This window comes from Epinephelus fuscoguttatus, linkage group LG8 (assembly GCF_011397635.1).
Source record: "Epinephelus fuscoguttatus linkage group LG8, E.fuscoguttatus.final_Chr_v1".
NCBI classification, from domain to species: Eukaryota; Metazoa; Chordata; class Actinopteri; order Perciformes; family Serranidae; genus Epinephelus; species Epinephelus fuscoguttatus.
The window spans coordinates 27,809,756-27,821,644 of NC_064759.1; the positions used below are offsets into that span (position 1 = coordinate 27,809,756).

Consider the following 11,889-nt stretch of genomic DNA (forward strand, 5'->3'; position numbering starts at 1 on the left):
ATGTGTTAGCCTAGCATGGAACAAAGAGAAGAAAAAAGAAAACTTAGCTCTTTAAACAGACCTGTTAAAAAATACACACTCTAAAATGTTACAAGTGATAACATTCACTAGTTATAAAATGTATCAAGGGGACACTGAGTTCATCGTAAATAGATTTTCTATGCTGGAGGAGCAACTAATACTGCAGACACATGCATAACTAAGCAGTTTTATTCCAGTAGGGTGAGTTAAGAGGACATACTGTAAGGTCAAATGGGACAGTATCACCTGTATCACCTCCCAAAAAAAAACTTTTTTTTTTGCTGAGCCATAGCTGTGAAACCACATAATCATAATTGCATGCCACGTAGGTCGGTGAGATAAGATTCAAACAGGAAACTGACCATGCAATGCATGAGGCGAGGAAAATGACTTAAGCTTTGGTTAGTTTTAATCATAAGGTCATAACATTTTCATAGCAAATATACTGTACAAACCATTGATAGAAACATGATTATGATGTACTACTGCTCTAAAATCTGTAAAAAATGTGTTCATATCTTGTGTCTATTTTTGGAATTAAAGGGATAGTGCACCCAAAAATGAATATTCGGCCATTATTTACTCACCCATATGCCGATGGAGGATCAGGTGAAGTTTTAGAGTCCTCACATCACTTGTGGAGATCCAAGGGGAGAGGAGGTAGCAACACAACTCCACCTAATGGAGGCTTACGGCGCCCCAGATTCAAACGTCCAAAAACACATAATTGAAACCACAAAATATCTCCATACTGCTCGTCCGTAGTGATCCAAGTGTCCTGAAGCCCCGACATAAAACGTTGTTTGGAAAAACATCATTTGAACTCTACAAATACAACTCTATGTGCATTTGTTGAGCTTTTTTATGATCAGAAGGTTTACAGAAGGAAGAAATTAAAAAACTGTCCCAGTCACCCTTAATTCACCCCGTGTGCACATAGTGCGTCATTACTGACTGGCTTATAGTATGACAGACATGTTTGACAAAACCATTGGGACTGGCATTCATATTAAGTTTCCTATGTTGCCACTTTATCATCGTGTCATAAGTGACATGCACAAGTCTAAAAGGTTATTCACCCTCCCACCCTTAAAGGCTCAGCAGTTCAACAGTGTAAAACTCTGACATTGACACTGCAGCCAGACTGACAGCTCCAGCTCCACTGCAGTAGCTCTCACACTTCACCACAGCACAACTTTGCTCCACAGTCAGTCAGGGTTTCAGACATACTGCACATTGTTCAAACTGAGTTTCTCACTGACAACACTCGGAGCTGGGATTTGTTTCTAAGTTTGGAGAATAAACTATTAGTGACGGTGAAGGAACAGAAGAAGCTTGACTTCGGTTCATTCCCCCTCACCTCAGCTCACTACAGCGTGCCTTTAACGCTGCAGTCAGTCTGGGTATTGAGTTTTGGCTGACATGGCTGGGTTGGCTCACTGCTTGTTTAGCAGTCTGAGCCAAGCATGTGCATGTGCGGCTGTGTGCGCGTGTGTTTATGTGCATGCATGTCTGCGCTTGTGTTTCTGCAGGATTTGTGTGCATGCGTGTGAATGCATGACTGTGTGCGTGCGTGCGTGCGTGCGTGCATGTGTGTGTTTGCCCCTATGTGCCTGCATGTGTCACGTGCGGTGAGAGAGGGCTCGAAACCTTGGTGGAGTGTTTTTTGGGTTGTTGTGCAGTGTGGCCTCATTACCCAGGTGTTTACCCCCAACCACAGGAAGCGCTTGTCAGTGATGACTGTCTGCCGGCAAACATCGCCTGAGGGAAAGTTAGACAGGGAGGGAGGAAGAGAAAGAGGGAGACAGAGGGAGGTGGAATCATAGAAACACAGCTTTTCAATTCTGTAGGGTGCCCCTGTGTGAGTATCTATCTATCTATCTATCTATCTATCTATCTATCTATCTATCTATCTATCTATCTATCTATATCTACCTACAGCACATCCATAGGTGCATGTCTCTGTGTGTGTTTTGCTTTTCTTAAATGTGTCTTTATGTGTGTGTGAGAGTGTGTGTCTGTGTGGCTGTGCCAGTCAAACCCTCGCTGGCAGGTCATCGGGTTCCTCCACTCCTTCAGCAGTGGAGAGAGAGAAGGAGGGAGGAGGGAGAGGAGAGGAGACATACAAGCTGTTGACAGGGATTTATGAGCTGATAGTGTCAGACTGCAAGCACAACAACAGTCTCCCTGTCTCTGCCTGTCTGCTCATGGAGAGAGAGACAGAGACTGACAAAAAGAATGAAAGGGGGGAGGAGGGGGGGGACAGCCAGAGTGTGAGGCAGCAAAATGAGTTGAAAAAGAACGAGTGGAACGAGGGAGTGAAAAATAGGACGCATAGGAAGAAAGCTGGGATGTAATTTAATTTGTTTAGGGTTTGCATTTTCTTCTGCACACACACACGCTGTCTTTCCCCTCCTCTTCACTTCAGCATCATCATTATATGAGCTGACTCGTTGTCTTGTTGATTGGTGACTGCTTTTGTTTTTGCTTGTTTACACTCGTGAGTAAGAAACCATGTGTTCATGTGTTTAATATAAACCAAAGGCTATTGTTGGTCTTGCGTGACCACCGAGAGGATGAGAGGGACTGCGCTGAGATGACTGTGCACGCATATTCCGGACAATTAAGTATCCTACACTGGGTCGCATCTTCAGAAAAGCTCAGGATTTCACGTTTGATAAGACTGTAACAATGAACTGTGGACATCAGTTCATTTTTAAAGACTGTGCAAGAATAAAGAAGTTATTGAAAGCTTTTAGCACATTAGACAATTGTTCTTTGTGGCCGCGCATGTGTGTGTGTGTGTGTGTGTGTGTTCTGTGTGTGAGTGTTCAGATTTGTCATGGTGAGTCAGAGCGGCAGTGTTCACTGTTAGATGACACACTGATAAAGTTGAACTGTCTGACTGTCTGACATATGAGAGACACAGTCTGGCGGGTAATTTTGTCTAATTTGCTGTTCTAAGCACAAATCCATAATATCTGACTCTATTTAAGTTTCATGACTTCCACAATACATCCTCTTTTGCCAGCCTATTTGGCTTTGGTTCCTTTTCAGATGAGGCTGTGGTTTTTATATAGCGGTGTTTTCCTCCCCAGACTAAGGCTGGGCTCACACTTGTGAGCGATGTACGGTGTCGATTCGGATCTTCCACTGTTTTATCTCATGTAATGTGTCATAGTAGACAACAACCAATGCCATGACTGGGATGCCTCACGATGTCCCAACAGAAAGTCTAGCATGCGTAAAAACATGCTAGACCAATAGAAACACAGAGCAATCTGCTACACTCTGGACAACTGTATGGCAACAACACCCCAGCCTTTTTGATATTTCCTCCATGGACATCACCACACAGAGTAAAAAAGGAAAAATTATGGCGTGAAACAGCAGAGGCACTTCAGCAACCCAGGACCATTAGCATCAGGCTAGCAAAGAATGTTATTTCTCCATAATGGAGACGGATATAAAGTTATACAATTAAAAAATAGTGGCGGGGGTTTTACTTTCCACAACTGCAGAGAGTACCAGCTTCATTTGAAACAGACTACATTAGAGCCATTTATTATTCTCTTGTGTTTTTCTATGTTTTACTTTTAATCCGCTCTTGTTTGCCCTGTTAAAGTTAGTGCAAACTCAACACTTCCTGTATCTGTTTAAACTTAAAAGCCCCTGCTTAAGAGAATCCCTTTATTTTCTAAACAGGCTTTTATTGTGAAACATTTGCATTGACTTGCATAGTTTTCATGCGGTGCTTCAGATGTAGCTCCTGCCATTTGGTGCCACTTTTATATGTTATTACAATAACATTTCGGCTAGGACATGAATAGCCACAATGACTGACATGATAACAATAACTGTAAAAATAGGACAAGAATTATCCGATGACATCACACACATTGTTAAAGATGACCAGGTTTGATTGGTCATGGACCATCTTGTAGTCTGTCATGTCTGTCAGCCAAATCATGGCAAGATTTTATGACCCCCACAGCTGCCCAATCTGACATAGTGACTGTTGGAACGGACAAAAAAATTGTGTAGTGTGAACCTGGCAAAATTGAGTTTGCTGTTGGTGGTGGTTAACATGGTTAACATTATGAAATGATCACAGTTAGGCACCAAAATTATTTGGTTAGGTTTAAACAACAAAATTACTTATATATCATGGTTTGGGTTAAAAATACTTTCCTTTGTTACTTAACCAAAGTTTCGTCATTAAGTTCATTTATGTTATGTATGTGACACAAGTTGAGTTCTAAGGATGAGCGAGAACGCAGGTTAAACCAACAAAATTTTGTGTATCTGTATCTGTAGTCGAAATGGGCGGGGTTTAGGTCAGATGTGGGTGGGGTTTAAATTGGAAGTGGGTGTGACATAATCTGAAGTTGTTACTTTAAGCCTGAAATCGATATGGGTTGATTAGAAGTTGCTATATTTATTATTTATTAGAAAACTATTTACTGAACAATCCAGATCCAGATTATTTTTGAGCACAAGAGTAAGAGATTAAACACAGCCACCCAAATGAGGAGTTCTCGTTATAACAAGTACTGATATTGACTCATTTTACTTGTATAGTACTCGTATCCGAGGTACAGTATGCATAGCAGATACTTGTCTAATCCCAGTATTCTGCTCAATCATATTAAGTACGTTACCTTATGTACTGTAAAATCATAGACTGGATAAAATAATGGACATAGCTGATGTGACGTCATCCACTGGTTTATGGACTGCTGTTCTGGAGCCTTGAGTTTGGCATTTTTGTCGTTGCCACCTTGGTTTTTTGGAGCCAGAAGTGACCATGTTTGGATGAAGGGTGAATCTGACTTACAGAGTGAAGTGATGCCTCGCAGACTGCCTGTTCAGGCCCAGCCTTTAAACATGCTTAACATTAGGCCCTAATAAAGTGTAATGTAAATCTCCTGTACAGTTGTCATGAATGTTGAAATTAGCTTTAGAGACCAATTGTTGTACATTGTTATTTCTGCTGTAGAGTCAGGCATTTAACATCAGGATCTGTGGTGATTTGACTCGCTTCTGGAGCCAGCCTCAAGTGGCCATTCAAGGAAACGCAGTTTTTAAAAACAAGGGTCGTAATAACCTGCTTGCACTGATGAGCTATTCAGCTGTTTTTTGTAGGAGGACGGTCTTATTTTTTTTTTTCACAGAAAGCCACTTTTCTTACACTGACACTGAGAAATGTGTCAAAGATTTAAGTCTGTAATTATATGCTGTATCTAAATTATTGATTTTTTGCATTTAGCTCCACTTACACTTTACATGAGATTTGTAATTAAACACAAACCCACTGTTGTCAGTTATAGTTCCAGTATATTCTCAAGTCCAGCACATATAGACATCCAGCCTCTCTGATAAGACACTGGCTTTCAATTTTGGATAAATCATAAGAGTGCCTAAAATACCATACCCTGTTAAATGTTATGATCGTCATAATAACAGTGATCCAGACGTGAAGTCTGCCAGACTGACATGTTGGGAGACAGACAGCCTGACAGTGCAAAGCACACATACCCCGTGGGGATAATACAGACTTGTAGTGATTTATGTCAGTTCCTGTTTAATGATATAGTATTAAAGAGTGGTGATTTATGAGGCCATTTTCATTTTGCATAGACACTCAGGGTTTAACTTACACTCTCCAACATGCTGAGCAATGATGCGTTGAGTTGAGTTTCCCAAAATAGCAAACGTCATTATCTTCCAAGAACTCGTCTCTGTAGATAATGGCCTGTAGTGCAAATGCAATGCAAATAAATACACACTATTTGTTATTTATACAGTGAAGGCAATATGAGGGACTCAGACAGACCCTAAGCTGCAGATCCACCACAGGCAGAGATGATCCTCTGGTTAAGGCTTTCAGTCCAAGAGCAACAGCGTAGGGGTTAAAGATGACAGTCAGGTAGTTCAGGTGTGGTTGTTAATATGGGGTGTTAAGAGCAGCACAACCTGTCAGGGCTGCTAGAGGCTCTTAGAACATTTATGTTTTCCTTAGAGGTTTTGGGGGTCTGTTAAAGTTTCACCATCTTATATTGCCTTTTATTGCAAATATACAGTCAAGATGTCTTAATTTTTAAACATTAAAGTGCTGATCATACGTCAAAGATAAGACCATGTGCAAGAGACATCCGGCAATAAAATGTCAAAATAAAAGACTATATAAAGCTGATACGTAACGTTTTCTGATGAAAATTTGTGTGGCAGCTGTAAGCTGTGGCTGCGGCTGGTCCCACCTGCTGCTACAACAGCAATTTTTCAAATCTTTTAGTGCCACCTACAGGTAAAATTATATCAAATATGACATACTTGTTTAGCACCCCAATCTGTGCAACTTTGCTAAATTTGGTTACCGTGGAATATTTCATTAAAGAGATATGGCGGTAAATAAGTTGCATGGTGGTGTTTTACTAATGGCCACAAGGTGGGGGTGTTGGCACCATGAATAATTATGTTGTGCACATGCTCACTGCTTGCCAGCTTTCACAATAGTAAAGTGTGTAGATTACGATAATGCAAGCTGGCAGGCACTCACACAAACTCAAATAAACCTGCACAATCTCTAGGTTTTTGCCCCCTCAGTGCTTGAACCCGATAATAAATCGGCACAAGCTCAGTGGGGTTCTGCTTTTTTGGGGCTTGAACCCTAATGACTGAGAGCTTATAGGTAGATCAACATGTGAAGTTGTTTTGTGCCTTAAAACACACAAAAAAAGAGAGAAATGAGTAATGAAATAAATAAATCAGCAGATAAATGATCTCAAGAAATCTCTATTCAAACATGGTGAGGAAGAAACTGGTGATTTATTTTGGTTTTTAAAATTTGGAATTTGAAATGCTGAGTGATTTAGATTTGTCGTAATAAGCCACACCCACAGCTGCTTTCAGCTTTCACACGTAATTAATCTGTGGTGATCTTGTGTAACGCTGGTGACTGACTCACTGCAGCTGACTGTTTGCAATATCATATATCATCGCAGGCGCCCCCACACACTCCATCAGCAGGGATATGCTCCAAATATTTCAATAAAAAATTTAGCTGTTTTTAACAGTGAAGCTTCTACTGCTTTAGTTCTTTGGTATAAAATTATGTAAATATTTTCATGCATTTATATTTGTATTTGTGTGCTGTGTGTGTGTGTGTGTGTGTGTGTGTGTGTGTGTGTGTGTATAATGCAGATCTCAAAAGACACCTGCATGAAGATGGAGAACGAAAATGAAGATAGTGAAGAAAACAGCTTCATGGAGAAAAAACTGTTAAGTTACACACATTTGTCACATGTAAGTTAACATGTATTTGTCATCTCTGTTGTCACATAACTTTTCAAACTGCAGTTCAAGTATTGAACTTTCAGTATGTTGCAGCATCTGGTGGCTCTGGAGTCTAAATTAGAAGTTTAGGATGTGCAATCACCAAGGGTTTTTTAAGTGCTACTTTTCACACAGTATAACTGGTTGTGAAAAAGTCTGAAAATCATTATACACTGATGTTGTTTTTTATGTATTATATGGTGAGAGTCATGACAGTTCTTGCTGGGAAGTTTTAATTTGTGTTTCTCAAGATAATATAAATGTGTCTGTTATCATGAAATTTTCAGTGCCAGCATGTGCTTATATGGTAGATTTGAAAACCCTGGCCTTGTTCATGTTCACTGATATATAACTATGTGCTGTTTATGTGCTGTTCACATTTTGTTTCACAGAACTGTGCATGCTCCTCTTTGCGGGACGTAATCTTTGCTAATGCTTTTCATGTATGTACATGTGATGGAACATGCAGTCAGAACAATGTATGTATCACAGGATTCAGTGTTACACAGCTTTGACAATCATAGTGTCTGGTACAATAACATATTTATGTACTGTAAATGCACTGTATCTGTTAAGAAGTATTATCCCAATTCGGTCACAGGAGGACAAAGACAACATTAAGGACATGTACTCATGCAATATGTAAAACTCTGTGGAGAAATGTTCCCAGATTATAGTGCTCTCATGTGACAAAAACTGTATGCACAGCGTTTCCCTTTTATCACCACAACATAGAAAATTAATGAACATTGTATTGTTCTGCGATACATCTCTGTACTGTAAGGTTGGATGAGGAATTTTAATGGTCACTCAACAGACTCGTGAGAACATGGAACTACACTTGTAGCATTAAAATTCACCAGCAGCCCAGAGTATCTCTTTCTTAACAACTTTCCCCACACATGTTCTTTAAAGCCCTTTAAGTAGCTGAGTGGCCTGCTGCAGGGTGCTGTGGTAATGATGGTAACTTGAGATATAAAGTGGGCATAGATACATTGGTGTTTAAAATGAATAAGTAAATACCCTTCTTGAACTTTGTTTACAATATGTCTGTGGTTCACTTACTATACATTCTTTATCTTCACAAGTCCAATTTGACCTGAAAACATCTTTCAGCAGTAATAAAATGTGTAGGCCTACCTTAGCTATCATCCCCAGTTATGTGGTTTCTTTTTTTTTTACTTTATAGTCAACTCAGACTTTACTTACCTATTTTCTTATATTAAAAATTGCATATTTTCACAACCAAGCTGTCTTCTTTGCATATTACTGACCACTAGTCCATACCCATTGAGTGCACAGTTGCCCACGTACAGTTTCACATGGTGTGTGTTTGGGATACAGGTCATAGGAAACTGCAGATTAAATAGTCAACTGAACCCATTAAGAAGAGCAATGTATTCAGACAGAGTTTTTGTGAATTTGTTAGTACGATTGCTTTATTGGAAGTACAGTAGTACCATTGCCAGTAGTGGGATAGTTAGTGAGCTAAAACTGTACATTAGTAGTTGAGGCAGCACGTTGAAAGGCAGATAGTTAAAGTGTTTATATGTTGTATTGACTTAAAAGTGGGGCGCACTGGTAGAATGACTGACTGACTGACAGAATGACACACTGACAGTTTCTGTGATTATGTACAGCATACCATACCATGACTTAGTCACACCAACAAAAAAAAAAACGTTGGGCCACAAGGGGAGCCACAGCGATCGGTCGCATTTTAGCCATTTTTAAGCATTTTTCTGTTGTTATAGCACCACCTAATTGCCAATTAGAGTTAAATTTCTCCAGTCACCTTGAGGCGTCCTGTTCTACATATCTACCAAGTTTAGTAAAAATCGATATGGCGGTTAGGCCTAGATAAGAAATTAGCTCTCTAGCGCCCCCATTTTGTTTGACGGGGCCAATAATGGGGTCAACTTTTGCTAACAGGGAACTTTAGATATTGGTCCCTAGATTAGGGACCAACTTTAGATATTGGTCCCTAGATTATGTTCATGCAGATCGGTCAAACTTCCTAGGAAGAGATCGATTTGAAGTGTTTTTCAAAAAATTCAAAATGGCGGAAAATCTGTATAACCGGAAGTTATGGGTTCTTGAGGCAAATTTGTTCCTCATGAAGAGAGGGATCTCTGTGCAAAGTTTCATGTCTCTACAACATACGGGGCATGAGATATGCTCATTTAAAGTTCGCATCCCTCCATGACCCTCTGCCTCTGTGCCAAATTTCACATGGCTTGACCAAGTCAGTGAGGAGAAAAACGTGGAACAGGCACACAGACACACCCACACACACCCCCACAGACAGACAGACAGACAGACAGAGTTTTCGTCATTATATAGTAAGATATTTGCCCTTACATCATTAATAATCATATCTGCTACTTCTTTTTGTGTAACCTAAATGCTATTGTTAATTCATGTATTTTAGATCCTAACGATATGAGGCGGTCTTTGTGGAGAAAAAGCTTGTTTAGTGGACTAACTTTGCACTTGAAGGTTGCCTGTTCAGTTACGTTTTAACTTCATGTCACTTGAAACAAATTTAGATGATATGAGACAGGTTGAAATAAACTGAAATTTCCCTTCAAGAGAGGATCTGTCTCCATCCTGCTGTGTACTCTCAAGAGTGACCCAACCACCACACACAACCCTCATGTTACAATAGGCTAATAAAAACAAGACCGATGGGGCTTTTCCACTTGTTCTCTTGCCCACACTGAGTCAAACCATGCCAGCCTGATTTGCATTCCCACTGTCAATTTAAACATGCCAGGCCATGCCAAGCTGCATGAGGGAAGGACCATCTCTGGAGCCGGGCCAAAAGGACATCCAGTTGCCTCCAAGTGGATAGCAGTGATGTCTCGCCGACTGCAGCCGATCCCTGATGACCCCCTTTTCCCCAGCAAGAGTGTGTGTTGCATGACTCAACTGATGTCTCTGTATAAGACCAGAGAGAAAGACATTGTGAAAAGTCTTATTGTATTCAGCGCTCAATACTTTTGTAGCTTCTAACTGAATTTCTGTGGTTTGGAGTTTAGTTTCTCTCCTGTGCCCCTGTTCGTAGTTTCAGATATCTGCTTAAGTTAACTGTCTCATGTTCACTTTAAGCTGTAAAAGTGTTGAAAACCCAACATTTTCATATTTTGCTACTTCAAAATAAAGGTCTTTACATTACAAAATAAGGGGGAACTTTTATTGTGAAGAAGTTATAGGAAATGGAATGTGTTTATCACTGAATTAGCGAGTAGCTCTGTGGGGCTTTAAAAAGATGCTTCATTAGCTAAATGCTAACATCAGCATGCTATTATATTGACAATAACAATACTAAAGTGCTGATGTTTTCTATATTTATCATCTAACACAAACTAAATAGCACTAAAAACAATTGAGGCTAATGGGAGTGACACTAGTTTGGTCCTATTTTTTTTTTTAAATCACAATCAATCCAGTAGTTGTATCACAAATGTCAGCCACATAGGAGCACTACAGGAAAGGTCAGGGGGTCACTAGGATATATCATCTAGGAATCTGTAAATGTCTACACACATTTCATGTTGTAGATGTTGAAACATTTCAAAGGATAAGTACTACTGCAGATGAAAAGATCACCAGTCTCAAGGCTGCATCCTCTGGGAACCAAAATTTAATGGCAATCCATTTGATAGTTTTTGAGATAGTTCAGTATGGGCCAAAGTGACTGCTTGCGTGGCTAATTAACATCTTGAAGTGTTTAAGCCAGTCATATGTAATTAGTCATGGAAGAAAACATTTTTTTTTCTCTGCACAAGAAAAGAAAATGTAGAGAATCCAAAATACCAGAGCTGGGTTAGCCCGTTACACCCCTGCAGTGAACAGTTTTGAAGCCTCCCTATCTGCCTCCCTCCATCTTTGTCTGTGGTTACTAACCCCTGCTACAGTGGTCAGACATGGGCCCCCTATGTTTTCCACGGACAGTTTATCACACTTCCTCTCTTTCTGCTCTAGGCCCCCAGTCAGTCGGCCAGACAGGAAAATCAAAGACTACAGGACATACCATTACAGTGCAAATGGTATATATGGCACTCTACAGCATGCTGATGATATATAACTGTTAAGTCTCACAAGAAAACACAAAACAGGAAGGAGGTCTGAGCTGAGTTTCTCTTTAACAGCCCTCATAAGTGAACATAAATGTCTGAATCACACATTGGATTGATTTAAAGTTAGTCAGAATGATCCTGCACATATTGGATGCTATGGAAGGTAAAATGATTTTACTTGAATGTGTGAATGTTAACTGTATGGAGTTGACTTTGATTAAATAAAGTGCTTAATAAATCATTTGTGATTCAGTTGATTTCACTGTCATTATGTGGTATGGCTCTAAATGCCAGGTAAAATTATTTTATTTTTTTCTAGAGCAGTTTGTCAAACATTCTGTCAGTCCAGCCTGACTTCACAGTCATTCCATCATACATTGAGAAACAGATCTCCTAAGATGGAACAGAGCATAAAACCACTGGCTTCAGCTCTGTCCAACATCTGGCTTCA

General features: G+C 40.0%; 1 long non-coding RNA gene across 2 annotated transcripts in view; it reads left to right on the forward strand.

Annotated features, from left to right (window-relative positions):
- The window catches only part of LOC125893875 (uncharacterized), a 146,034-nt gene extending 134,375 nt beyond the window's left edge, over window positions 1–11,659 (forward strand). Inside the window, exons 6-7 of one of the 2 annotated variants that reach the window (XR_007449934.1) lie at window positions 7,225–7,326; window positions 10,133–11,659. This is a non-coding gene — a long non-coding RNA (uncharacterized LOC125893875). Of the gene's footprint in view, window positions 1–7,224 lie in introns of both variants that reach the window. The other variant, XR_007449933.1, reaches the window with a different exon arrangement.
- Window positions 11,660–11,889: the final 230 nt, after the last annotated feature.